This window comes from Pseudophryne corroboree, chromosome 3 (assembly GCF_028390025.1).
Source record: "Pseudophryne corroboree isolate aPseCor3 chromosome 3, aPseCor3.hap2, whole genome shotgun sequence".
In the NCBI taxonomy this organism is placed as follows: domain Eukaryota; kingdom Metazoa; phylum Chordata; class Amphibia; order Anura; family Myobatrachidae; genus Pseudophryne; species Pseudophryne corroboree.
The window spans coordinates 465780862-465795788 of NC_086446.1; positions in this window are offsets into that span (position 1 = coordinate 465780862).

Below are 14927 nucleotides of genomic sequence, written 5' to 3' on the forward strand. Positions count from 1 at the left end.
CTCTCTCTCTGACCCCTGTCTGTCTCTCCACCGATATCTCTCTCTGACCCCTGTGTGTCTCTCTCTCACCCAGAGCCGGCCATAGGCATAGGCAAACTAGGCAATTGCCTAGGGCATTTGATATGCCTAGGGGCATCAGCAGCTTCTGATGATTAAAATGATATACGGCATGCCTATATTCTGTGTGTAGCATTTCATATGCAGATACAGCTACAGTCTCACACAGTATATAGGCATGCTGCATATCATTTTAATCAGTAGAAGCTGCTTGTGTATCCTAGCCACATAGCAATGCAAATAAGATGCATTTTCATTAAAAAAGGTGCCAGATGATAGCATTGAGGCAATATTTATGAGGACACATCTGTATTCAAGCAGAGGCAGAGGTCACAGTGTTAGTGGCAGTGTGATTGCTGTGTGCATGTGAGTGGGTTGGTTGTGCAGTAGTGTTTGGAATATGTGTAAGGAGCATTATGTGTGTCATGTAAAAATGCATTCATAATGTGCAACATATGTGTAAAAGGCACTATGCGTGTCATTATGTGTATAAGGGCATTAATAATGTGCAGCATATGTGTAAAAGGGTACTACTGTATATGTGCCATTATGTGTATAGGGGCACTAATAATGTGCAGCAAATGTGTAGGGGGCACTATGTGTGTCATTATGTGTATAAGGGCATTAATAATGTTCGGCTTATGTGTAAGGGATAATATGTGTAAAAGGGCATTAATAAAGGTTGTCATAATGTGTAAGGCGCATTATGTTTATAAGGATATTAATAATGTGTCTCATATTGTGTAAGGGGCTGTGTGGAATTATGTGTATAAATGCATTACTAATGTGTGGCATTATGTGTATAAGGTGCTTTACTATGTGGCGTTGCGTATAGAAAGGGCACTACTGTGTCGTCTAATGTGAATAAAGAGCAATAGGGTGTGGTGTAATGTGAATAAGGAGCAATTCAGTGTGATGTAATGTGAATAAGGGGCTCTACTGTGAGGAGTAACATTTATAAGGTAAAGTGATACTACTCTGGGATGTAATATGAATTATGAACACTATCGCATGATCAAATGTGAATGAAGTTGCAGTACTGTGTGGCGTAATTGGAATTGGGGTTACTATTGTGTGGCCATGCCCCTTGCCAGCAAAAACACACCCCTTTTTGGGTTGTGCGCCAAATGTGCAAACTGTTCCTATTTAAAATATAGGGGGTACAAATACCAAAATAAGGACTGCTATGGGTGAGGGGTGATGGTGCTGGGAAAGAGGTGCAAGGTCAGAGGCGGAACCGGCGGTGGTGCTAGGCCAAAATCTTGCCTAGGGCATCATATTGGTTAGGGCCGGCTCTGCTCTCACCCCTGTCTGTCTCTCCACTGATCTCTCTCTCTCTCTCTCTGACCACTCTCTCTGACCCCTGATCTTTCTCTCTCTCTGACCCATGAGGAGTAATGAGTGGAGGGGGAGGAGTCAGGATTCATTCATAAACCGCCCCCCCTAAAAGAAAAGTCTGGAAACCACCACCTGGATGGAAGAGGCAATCAGCAGGTAGCGGTCTCTTCAAGCCCACATGCACCCACACCCCGCGATCAACCCCCCTCCAGAGCAGCAGCATCTTCAGTATCATATGTAATGTACGGTAATGTATGTAGCTGTGCGCTCAGCTCCGTCTCTGCTCTGTACACCACTACATACATTACCTTAAATTCTCCAGCTGCCAGCAGCATCTATTACCGTGGGCAGCGCTGCGGCTGTCTGCCCGCATTCTCCGCCCCCTCCCGGCTCATACATCCACTGCCAGCCGCATCCATTACCACGGGTAGCCTGTGGCTGTATTCCTCCGGCCACAAGTCGAGATCTTCAGCACTCCCTCCATCCCAGGCAGCTCGGCGCCTCAACCTCCTCTGCAACTGGATGACTGGGTTCCGTAGTCCCTCATTGAGAAGTAGGGCTCCCTGCAAGGTGAAAACAAATACACACTGTGTGTCTCTCCCCCCTCTCTCTCTCTCTTGCTCTCTCCTCTCTCTCCTTCCCACCCCTCTATCTCTCCCTGGCCAGTATTTACGAAAAATCCGAGTTTGGCCGATTTGTGTTTTTTTTTTTCTAAGTCCCAATCCGGGAATTCATTAAGCACCAATCTCGGCAGTGTCTGGTCTATTCGTAATGGTTTGAATAACAACGTTCCGAAATACGAATGAATAGACCATCGGTCAAACGCGGCTGTTATTTAATAGAATGCGGGAATTCACTATTCATTCGTATTTGGGTGTTAGTCTCTGAGTGCTCAAATGCGGTCGTATTTGTTTGCGATTCGTAAAAAAAAAGCGGCATAAAAATAGACCTGCTTTTTTCAGTCGTATTTACATGTGTTGCAAATAAAAAATCACTCACACCTGAATTAGGATGCCTATAAAAGGATGTTAGGCCCATTTCAATACACCTACACTCAGAAATGGCAGCAGGACTGTGGGCCAGTGATCTTTTGTGTGCTGTGGGATTCCTCAGACTCAGACATCAGCCTGTAAGTAACCAGGGACAAGAAACTGAACATGGTCAGCAGGTTGTACAGGTTCCGCGGAGGCTGCGCAGGCCTCGTTTTTTTAGGGGGCGTTTAAACTTGAACGCATTGTCCGATGATAAGGTCATACAGATGTTCCGTCTAAAGCGTAACAACATTTTCCGTCTGCATGACCTTGTCAAACTGGGCCTAGACCCTGAGACAGCACGCTCTCGCCATGTCTCAGGCCTGCACAAACTCCTGGCTGTGTTGCACTTTATGGCTACTGGCTGCTTTCAGGCTGTGTCTGGGGATGTCATAGGAATCTCACAGCCCTCATTTTCCAGAATCTTAACACAGGTGATGTATACCTAACGACCTCTTCAGTTTTGTGTTTGTTTAAATTTTTCGGTGGCCAGTTCTGTCCTAAAATCTCATGTTTATTGTTCTTTAAAATATACACACAGGTGTTGGCTGTTTTGCAGCCCCACATCGAGGCCTCAATCTGCTTCCCTACCCAGGAGTCTCAGTGGCATGCCGTCAGGGTAGATTTCTATGAGCTGGCTGGCATGCCCAATGTGCTTGGAGCCATAGATTGCACACACATTCAGCTGAGACCACCTAGGGGCAGGCAGCACATATATACAAACCGCCATTTCGAACACTCCACAAATGTGCAGGTGGTTTGTGATGCAAATCTCAAAATAATGAGTGTTGTTGCTGGTTACCCTTGGGGCTGCCATGACTCCTTCATCCTCAGTCAATCATCCCTCTTTGATAAGTTTGAGGATGGACAAATGCCAGATGGATGGCTGCTGGGTATGTAATTTGATATGTGTAGGCCTGCGTATACTTTGTCCAAATACAGGGGCAGATGTATTAACCTGTAGAAGGCATAAGGAAGTGAGAAACCAGTGATCTGTGCAAGGTGATAAAGGCACCAGCCAATCAGCTCCAATATGTAAATTAACATTTAGGAACAGATTGTCTGCTGCCTTTATTACCTTGCACATATCACTGGTTTTTCACTTCCTTATGCCTTCTACAGGTCAATACATCTGCCCCACAGTGTGTTACTTATGTGTTGCTGTATCTTAACATGAATCACGTTACTATATCTGTCTTTTAGGTGATGGAGGATATGGCTGTTTCTCTTGGCTTCTAACTCCATTGTCCCGACCTGATACCCCTGCTGAACACAATACAATAATGCACATAAGTCCACGCGGAATGTGATAGAAAGATGTTTTGGTGTGCTGAAATCTAGGTTTCGGTGTCTGGATAAGTCTGGTGGCCTTTTGTTGTATAGTCCCTCCAAGGTGACTCAAATTGTGTTCTGCTGCTGCTTTCTTCATAACATGTGTTTGCAACAACATCTGCCACATGTTGAGGAGGAGGAGGAGGAAGAAAGCAGCCAGCAAGCAGAGGAATTAGAGACATCTGGTGATACTTGGAGTACTGATGTAGGGAGGCAGGTTAGGCAAGAGATCATCAATCGCTATTTCTAAGGTAAGCTTGGTTTGCTTATTTCATTTGTTGTGTAATCATAAATAGATGTTTTGCCTTTTTTTCTAAAAACCATTACTCAGAATGTGTCTGTCTCCTTGACACATACAAACATACCCTCGCTATATGAAAAACAAATGTCGCATGTGTATTGTGTGTATTTTTATTCTCAAAACAACAGATTATGAGTGGCATGCATTAAGTCTGGATAAGTGATCGTAAACTTGCAGTGCTAATGTCTTACAAGCCCACATCATCCATTTAGTATTTCACTTTATCATTGTGTGTAACGTCCTAATGCACAGGTTCACAAACTCGGCCCTCAGGACCACACTCAGTGCATGTTTTTCTCGTAACCCAGTAGAAGCACAGGTGTATGAATTACTCACAGACATATGTTAAGAGGTTCACAGGTGTAGCTAATTATGTCACTTGTGATTCTGTGAGACCTGCAAAACATGCACTGTGTGGGGTCCTGAGGGCCGAGTTTGAGAACCTGTGTTCCCAAAAAACACTCCTCAAGATATAATATGTTAGCCTTGAGGAATACATGTGTCCCTATGTGTGATGCACCATCATATTTAAGACACACAAACTTACTGTAATCAGGAATAATTTATTTCCTAATGTTTGATGCTGTAAACTTGATGATGTGTAAGTAAATACACAGTTTGCCACACATATACATTATTATACACTTTTTTTGTTTTTCGGTGTAAAAGTACATATTTGTTTGTTTCAGCATCAAGTGTAAAAACATTCTTACTAATTTCTCTAACGTCCTAAGTGGATGCTGGGGACTCCGTAAGGACCATGGGGATAGCGGCTCCGCAGGAGACTGGGCACAAAAGTAAAGCTTTAGAACTACCTGGTGTGCACTGGCTCCTCCCCCTATGACCCTCCTCCAAGCCTCAGTTAGATTTTTGTGCCCGAACGAGAAGGGTGCACACTAGGTGGCTCTCCTGAGATGCTTAGTGAAAAGTTTAGTTTTAGGTTTTTTATTTTCAGTGAGACCTGCTGGCAACAGGCTCACTGCATCGAGGGACTAAGGGGAGAAGAAGCGAACTCACCTGCGTGCAGAGTGGATTGGGCTTCTTAGGCTACTGGACATTAGCTCCAGAGGGACGATCACAGGCCCAGCCATGGATGGGTCCCAGAGCAGCGCCGCCGGCCCCCTTACAGAGCCAGAAGACAGAAGAGGTCCGGAAAATCGGCGGCAGAAGACGTCCTGTCTTCACCAAGGTAGCGCACAGCACTGCAGCTGTGCGCCATTGCTCTCAGCACACTTCACACTCCGGTCACTGAGGGTGCAGGGCGCTAGGGGGGGGCGCCCTGAGCAGCAATAAAAACACCTTGGCTGGCGAAAATACATCACATATAGCCCCCAGGGCTATATGGATGAATTTTAACCCCTGCCAGAATCCATAAAAAAGCAGGAGAAAAGTCCGCGAAAAAGGGGCGGAGTCTATCTCCTCAGCACACTGGCACCATTTTCCCTCACAGCTCAGTTGGAGGGAAGCTCCCCTGGCTCTCCCCTGCAGTCACTACACTACAGAAAGGGTTAAAAAACAGAGGGGGGCACTAATTAGGCGCAGTATTAACAATACAGCAGCTATAAGGGGAAAAACACTTATATAAGGTTATCCCTATATATATATATATATATATATATATATATATATATATATATATATATATATATATATATATATATATATATATATATATATATAGCGCTCTGGTGTGTGCTGGCAAACTCTCCCTCTGTCTCCCCAAAGGGCTAGTGGGGTCCTGTCCTCTATCAGAGCATTCCCTGTGTGTGTGCTGTGTGTCGGTACGTTTGTGTCGACATGTATGAGGAGAAAAATGATGTGGAGACGGAGCAGATTGCCTGTAATAGTGATGTCACCCCCTAGGGGGTCGACACCTGAGTGGATGAACTGTTGGAAGGAATTACGTGACAGTGTCAGCTCTGTATAAAAGACAGTGGTTGACATGAGACAGCCGGCTACTCAGCTTGTGCCTGTCCAGACGTCTCTAAAGCGCCCGTTACCTCAGATGGCAGATATAGACGCCGACACGGATACTGACTCCAGTGTCGACGGTGAAGAGACAAATGTGACTTCCAGTAGGGCCACACGTTACATGATTGAGGCAATGAAAAATGTTTTACACATTTCTGATAATACGAGTACCACCAAAAAGGGGTATTATGTTCGGTGAGGAAAAACTACCTGTAGTTTTCCTGAATCTGAGAAATTAAATGAGGTGTGTGATGATGCGTGGGTTTCCCCCGATAACAACTGATAATTTCTAAAATGTTATTGGCATTATATCCTTTCCCGCCAGAGGTTAGGGTGCGTTGGGAAACACCCCCTAGGGTGGATAAAGCGCTCACACGCTTGTAAGAACAAGGGCTCTACCCTCTCCTGAGATGGCCGCCCTTAAGGATCCTGCTGATAGAAAGCAGGAGGGTATCCTAAAATGTATTTACACACATACTGGTGTTCTACTGCGACCAGCAATCGCCTCAGCCTGGATGTGCAGTGCTGGGTTGGCGTGGTCGGATTCCCTGACTGAAAATATTGATACCCTAGATAGGGACAGTATATTATTGCCTATAGAGCATTTGAAAGATGCATTTCTATATATGCGTGATGCACAGCGGAATATTTGCCGACTGGCATCAAGTCTAAGTGCGTTGTCCATTTCTACCAGTAGAGGGTTATGGACACGACAGTGGTCAGGTGATGCGGATTCCAAACGGCATTTGGAAGTATTGCCTTATTAAGGGGAGGAGTTATTTGGGGTCGGTCTTTCAGACCTGGTGGCCACGGCAACAGCTGGGAAATCCACGTTTGTACCCCAGGTCGCCTCTCAACATGAGAAGACGCCGTATTATCAGGCGCAGTCTTTTCGTGGACAAGCGGGCAAAAGGTTCCTCATTTCTGCCCCGTGACAGAGGGAGAGGAAAAAGGCTGCAGAAATCAGCCAGTTCCCAGGAACAGAAACCCTCTCCCGCCTCTGCCAAGCCCTCAGTATGACGCTGGGGCTTTACAAGCAGAATCAGGCACGGTGGGGGGCCCGTCTCAATGAATTTCAGCGCGCAGTGGGCTCACTCGCAAGTAGACCCCTGGATCCTTCAGGTGATATCTCAGGGGTACAAATTGGAATTCGAGACGTCTCCCCCTCGCCGTTTCCTAAAGTCGGCTTTACCGATGTCTCCTTCTGACAGGGAGACAGTTTTGGAAGCCATTCACAAGCTGTATTCCCAGCAGGTGATAATCAAGGTACCCCTCCTGCAACAGGGAACGGGGTATTATTCCACACTGTTGTGGTACCGAAGCCGGACGGCTCGGTGAGACCGATTCTAAATCTAAAATCTTTGAACACTTACATACAGAGGTTCAAATTCAAGATTGAGTCACTCAGAGCAGTGATTGCGAACCTGGAAGAAGGGGACTACATGATGTCTCGGGACATCAAGGATGCTTACCTTCATGTCCCAATTTACCCTTCTCACCAAGGGTACCTCAGGTTTATGGTACAGAACTGTCACTATCAGTTCAGACGCTGCCGTATGGATGGTCCACGGCACCCCGGGTCTTTACCAAGGTAATGGCCGAAATGATGATATTCCTTCGAAGGAAGGGAATTTTAGTTATCCCTTACTTGGACGATTCCCTGATAAGGGTAAGATCCAGGGAACAGTTGGAGGTCGGTGTAGCACTATCTCAGGTAGTGTTGCGGCAGCACGATTGGATTCTCAATATTCCAAAATCGCAGCTGGTTCCGACGACTCGTCTTCTGTTCCTAGGGATGATCCTGGACACAGTCCAGAAAAAGGTGTTTCTCCCGGAGGAGAAAGCCAGGGAGTTATCCGAGCTAGTCAGGAACCTCCTAAAACCGAGCCAACTCTCAGTGCATCAATGCACAAGGGTTCTGGGTAAAATGGTGGCTTCCTACGAAGCAATCCCATTCAGCAGATTCCACGCAAGAACTTTCCAGTGGGACCTGCTGGACAAATGGTCCGGGTCGCATCTTCAGATGCATCAGCGGATAACCCTGTCACCAAGGACAAGGGTGTCCCTCCTGTGGTGGTTGCAGAGTGCTCATCTTCTAGAGGGCCGCAGATTCGGCATTCAGGACTGGGTCCTGGTGACTACGGATGCCAGCCTGCGAGGCTGGGGAGCAGTCACACAGGGAAGGAATTTCCAGGGCTTATGGTCAAGCCTGGAGACATCACTTCACATAAATATCCTGAAGCTAAGGGCCATTTAGAATGCTCTAAGCTTAGCAAGACCTCTGCTTCAAGGTCAGCCGGTGTTGATCCAGTCGGACAACATCACGGCAGTCACCCACGTAAACAGACAGGGTGGCACAAGAAGCAGGAGGGCAATGGCAGAAGCTGCAAGGATTCTTCGCTGGGCGGAAAATCATGTGATAGCACTGTCAGCAGTATTCATTCCGGGAGTGGACAACTGGGAAGCAGACTTCCTCAGCAGACGCGACCTCCACCCGGGAGAGTGGAGACTTCACCCAGAAGTCTTCCACATGATTATAAACCGTTGGGAAAAACTCGACAGGTATTGCGCCAGGTCAAGGGACCCTCAGGCAATAGCTGTAGACGCTCTGGTAACACCGTGGGTGTACCAGTCAGTGTATGTGTTCCCTCCTCTGCCTCTCATACCCAAGGTACTGAGATTGATAAGATGGAGAGGAGTAAGCACTATATTCGTGGCTCCGGATTGGCCAAGAAGGACTTGGTAACCGGAACTTCAAGAGATGCTCACGGAGGATCCGTGGCCTCTACCTCTAAGAAGGGACCTGCTCCAGCAAGGACCCTGTCTGTTCCAAGACTTACCGCGGCTGCGTTTGACGGCATGGCGGTTGAACGCCGGATCCTGAAGGAAAAAAGGCATTCCGGATGAAGTCATCCCTATCCTGATCAAAGCCAGGAAGGATGTAACCGCAAAACATTATCACCGCATTTGGCGAAAATATGTTGCGTGGTGCGAGGCCAGTAAGGCCCGACGGAGGAAATTCAACTGGGTCGATTCCTACATTTCCTGCAAACAGGAGTGTCTATGGGCCTGAAATTGGGGTCCATTAAGGTTCAAATTTCGGCCCTGTCAATTTTCTTCCAAAAAGAACTAGCTTCAGTCCCTGAAGTTCAGACGTTTGTAAAAGGGGTACTGCATATACAGCCTCCTTTTGTGCCTCCAGTGGCACTTTGGGATCTCAATGTAGTTTTTGGGTTCCAAAAGTCACATTGGTTTGAACCACTTGAATCTGTGGAGTTAAAATATCTCACATGGAAAGTGGTCATGCTGTTGGCCCTGGCCTGGGCCAGGCGCGTGTCAGAATTGGCGGCTTTATCCTGTAAAAGCCCTTATCTGATTTTCCATTCGGACAGGGCGGAATTGAGGACTCGTCCTCAGTTTCTCCCTAAGGTGGTTTCAGCGTTTCACCTGAACCAACCTATTGTGGTGCCTGCGGCTACTAGGGACTTGGAGGACTCCAAGTTGCTAGACGTTGTCAGGGCCCTGAAAATATGTTTCCAGGACGGCTGGAGTCAGAAAATCTGACTCGCTGTTTATCCTGTATGCACCCAACAAGCTGGGTGCTCCTGCTTCTAAGCAGACTATTGCTCGTTGGATTTGTAGTACAATTCAGCTTGCACATTCTGTGGCAGGCCTGCCACAGCCAAAAATCTGTAAATGCCCACTCCACAAGGAAGGTGGGCTCATCTTGGGCGGCTGCCCGAGGGGTCTCGTCTTTACAACTTTGCCGAGCAGCTACTTGGTCAGGAGCAAATACGTTTGTAAAATTCTACAAAATTGATACCCTGGCTGAGGAGGACCTGGAGTTCTCTCATTTGGTGCTGCAGAGTCATCCGCACTCTCCCGCCCGTTTGGGAGCTTTGGTATAATCCCCATGGTCCTTACGGAGTCCCCAGCATCCACTTAGGACGTTAGAGAAAATAAGAATTTACTTACCGATAATTCTATTTCTCGTAGTCCGTAGTGGATGCTGGGCGCCCATCCCAAGTGCGGATTGTCTGCAATACTGGTACATAGTTATTGTTACCAAAAAATCGGGTTATTGCTGTAGTGAGCCATCTTTTCTAGAGGCTCCTCTGTTATCATGCTGTTAACTGGGTTTAGATCACGAGTTATACGGTGTGATTGGTGTGGCTGGTATGAGTCTTACCCGGGATTCAAAATCCTTCCTTATTGTGTACGCTCGTCCGGGCACAGTATCCTAACTGAGGCTTGGAGGAGGGTCATAGGGGGAGGAGCCAGTGCACACCAGGTAGTTCTAAAGCTTTACTTTTGTGCCCAGTCTCCTGCGGAGCCGCTATCCCCATGGTCCTTACGGAGTCCCCAGCATCCACTACGGACTACGAGAAATAGAATTATCGGTAAGTAAATTCTTATTTTTTAACACACACAAACATGTCCCAACAATACTGACATTCATTTGGACAATGTTTTTCAAACAAAACAAAGCCAACATATTACAAGCTTTTTACGCAACTCAATTGTGTTCTTCTTGTAATGTTGTATAGATAAGAAAGCGAAGATATGTATCAATAACACTGTAATTTGGATTGTCTGCAGGAAAAGAGAATGATTGGAATCTAGAAAGAATAATGATTAGAAAAAAATCAAGTGGTCAGTTTACTTCCTGCTAAAGACATTCTGCCTGGCTGGCAATTATTGTATCTGCAGGAAAAGAGAATGATTGGAATCTAGAAAGAGTAATTATTAGAAAAAAATCAAGTGGTCAGTTTACTTCCTGCTAACATGTATGTGTGGCTACTTCAACATTTCCCTCCTCCAATACAAAAAAAAATGGTAATGAATAAATGTGCGTACAAAATTTATGTTTTTGTTTGTACCACTTATAATTAATGATGTTGTAAAAAGTGTCAATTAGCTAAGTGTTATATTTTTAATGCAAAAAAACACTTGCTAACTATATTGAGTTACTTATCACAAATGTCTAACTTGTTTTTTTTTACGTTTTTTTTGGGTGGCTGCTTGTCCTGCCCTTTGCCTTTAGCACTGTCATGTTGTCGTGTTCTGGTGGAGCGTCTTGGTGGTGATGAGACTGGCGTGATATTTGGAGTAGTCGTACCAGAACTGCTGCTTGTTTGCTGTTGGTGCATGCATCTGAGTGTTTCATTCAGGTTAGTGAGGGTGGCATTGAATTCACGTGTAGCAGCATTTTGATTGTCTACTATTCGGAATAAACTTTCATTAATCTTTTGATTGTTTTGAAAAATGCTCATATAACTTTGCTGTTGTCTGTGCTGTTCTTCCATTATGCGCTGTAAGTTGCCCATGACCTGTGTAATGTCTGTACGCATGAGTTCCATGGTATTGCCTATTCTGGTTGTTTGTTCATTTTGTCTACTCAAATTTCGTGATATTCTTCTGAGGTGAGATGGTAGGCTTGCAAACATTTGTGTCTGCTTATGCAGGCAATCTTCATTAGTGGCCTGCTGTCTAGCCCAAATAGTCCAAAACACCTGATCAGGGCCTTGTGTTACTGGTGTTGTTGGGCTGTGTTGTGGTGGTGGTGTGCTTTTGCTGTGGTAGTGTACTCACAGGTGCTGGGGGGCTCATTCCTTGCATTAATGGCTGCATTTCTAAGATGTTTGTCTCCTCCATGTCACTGTGTTGGTGTTGTTGCGGAGGGATGCTGTTCCCAGGACTCGAAGCTGAAATGTTAAACAAATCTCCGTTAGCTATCCATATGTTTGTGAAATGTAAACAAATCACTACACATGGAACACATGTCATTCACTGTTGCTTTCAACTATTCTGGCTAGCAACATCATCACTCATAGCTTAAATACATACATATGCCTGTTTGAGGCAAATGTGTCTGGTTACTTAATTGTGAAAGCAAACACTTTAGTTTTATTGTAGCTCACACATACTCCACCATAAAAAAACATTGGAATACATAATGTGTTACCTTATAGCTTTGTTCAAACAAATATAGTAATGTTTTTATATGTATTTTGCAATGTTACCTCAAGCACACATGTGAAATTTGGAAAAACAACCTTACTTTTTGCAAACAAACCAACATGCTTTTTTGTTGCAGCATCTTACACATAATGTCATACTGTATGGATCAAGTGGACATACATATCTTTATTGGATGTGGACAAGGCCATTTAGCTTGGATTCCATTTCAGCTTTTAATTACTGCGGTAAGTATTTTAGTTTTTGATGTGTTTTGACTTAATGCGGTTATGAATGATTTTGATTATGTTCTGACATTTTACACATTTTTTTCAGTTTGATACTCACAATCAAGATGAGGGGAGTGTGGATGACGTCTTGGAGGTGTGTCCAAAATTTGGAGTGGGGGTACAGAACATACGGAAGATAATCTTCGTGGCGGGGTAGCCTGCTGTGTTTGTGCCGGGACGTACGACCTTGCTTTCTTTTCGGCCACAGGTTTTTTGTGGTGATGTCTTACAGAAGTGCCACTTCTGCTGCTCCATACTTCTTTTGATGGACCTTTTAATGAAAGTGCAATTTTGTTATGGCCATTCCTTTACAAGCATACCCTATACTACAATGGACACTTTACCATCAGATGTGATAGGAGTTACTGGCCGACGAGTGGTACTGCTTTTTTCAAACACTGTATAAAAAAAATTATAAAAAAAATTCATGCTATTGTGTATACATCCACCCATTATGCTTATAAACATTTATTCTTTTAGAAATGCTTGGTTTTTATTTAAAACAAACATAAGGACCTGTTAGGGTCTCCTGCCCTGTGCTGCCACGTCGTCATGGCAACCGGGAGACAAGTGCTAGCGGAGTAACCTGAGCGCAGCTGATACTCCGGTTCGGGTCTTTTGCTGTGCAGTGGTTATAGGCTCTGTGCACGGCAGGGGATCCGGTGCTGGTTTTTGTGCTCACAGTCTGTGAGGTCTGAGTGGGGCGTGGACAGCACCTGCTTTATAAGGCCTCTTCTCAGGGTAAGAAGATGCTGCTGAATCTTTGTTGGTTAGTCAGTTCCTGAAAGTTAACCAGTACTGTGTAGCTTTGTATTTGTTTGTTGCTTACTGCAAATAGGCCTGGGGATTTGGTATTACACTCTGCCAATCCAGACCTAGCAGTAAGACTGGAGTCAGTCGTTTAGCTTGCTGGGGTTCTGTTATTACTCTGTGAACTTAGCAAGTTTGCGGCTGTATTCTAAGACTTGCCTGTCTAATCCTGTCTCACTGTGCTAGGTGTCAGGGGTCAGTTTAGTGGCAGTAAGCTGAACCTGTGCACTGCAAGTGAGAATTAGGATTGTGGAGACTCTCCTTGTGTCTATCATTCCATCTCTGACCAAGGAGTTTACTGCCACACCCGTTGGTAACCCTTTAGGGTTTTGCTGTTGCCCTTAGCAACAGCATTTCGGGTTCTCTACATATTAAAACACAACATCTTGCTTTTCCCATCTGAGCATTTCTAATACAAGGGAGATACCCAGTTCCTTAGCCTCTGGGCTTCTCTGTTCACTTTGTGTGTATTTTGTTACCCTATCACCTTCTGTGTACGTTATGTCATATTCCCCAGTCTGTCTGTGAGTCCATTTGTTTTGCATAACAGTTCAAACACCAGTACATTCCTGCAGGCACTGGAGTGCATAATAGTTCTGACACCAGTACTTTCCTGCAGGCACTGGTGTGCATAACATATTCAGCAGCCTAATACTCCTGTTGAAATTTTGTGGGAATATGGAGCATACCCCTCAAAATACGTTGCAACAGGTGGTCGATCAGGTGCAGGTCCTGACTCGACAATTTAATGATTTGTCCATTAAAATGCACACCTCCCAGGCTGCTGGCGGAGCTCCCGCAGCAGCACCTGCAGGGGTTAAGGAGCCGAAAGTAAATCTCCCGGATCGGTTTTCTGGAGATCGCTCGCAGTTCTTTTGTTTCAAGGAGAGCTGCAAGCTATACTTCCGGCTTAGGCCTCAGTCTTCTGGGTCGGAGATTCAGCGGGTGGGCATAGTGATTTCCTTGCTACAAGGAGACCCACAGGTCTGGGCATATGGGTTGCAGCCTGACTGTCCGTCGCTTAAAAGTGTTGATGCTTTTTTTACGGCACTGGGCATGTTGTATGATGACCCTGACAAGACGGCCTCAGCCGAGGCTCAGATTTCGATCCTTAAGCAAGGGCGAAGGCCAGTTGAGGTTTACTGCACGGAGTTTCGGAGGTTGGCCCATGATACCCAGTGGAATGACCCAGCCCGAGACACCAGTACCGAAGAGGTCTTTCTAACCAGATAAAGGACCAACTGGTACAATATCCCTTGCCTGATAGCTTGGATCAGCTCATGCAGTTATCCATCCGGGTGGATAGACGGCTGAGAGAGCGTAGGCTTGAAAGGGAGACTGAGATTTGCTTCCTTCCTAAGGGAACCTCAGACTCTGAGGAATTTTCCGAGGAGCCTATGCAGATTGGGGCTACCCGCCTCTCCTCGCGTGAGAAGACGCGGAGGAGACAGCAGGGGTTGTGTTTGTACTGTGGGAATAAAGGTCATGTGGTAGTATCATGCCCAGAAAAGCCGGAAAACTTCAGGGCCTGAGGGTGATGGGAAATATCCTGTCAGGCCAGAAGTCAGAATTTCCCAAGAAGACTTTTATCATTCCGGTGACCTTGAAGATCCTCGGTCAAACTGTCAAGACTGAGGCCTTTGTGGACAGTGGGGCCGACTGGGTTTTTATGGACCGCCAATTCGCCCTGAAACACTCTGTTCCCTTAGTACCCTTGGCATCGGAAATTGAGATTTGTGGGTTAAACGGGGAACCATTATCCCAAGGTAAAATTACCTCTTGCACTAGCCAGATTTCTTTGTTTATTGGAGCCACACACTCTGAAAAATTGTCCTTTTA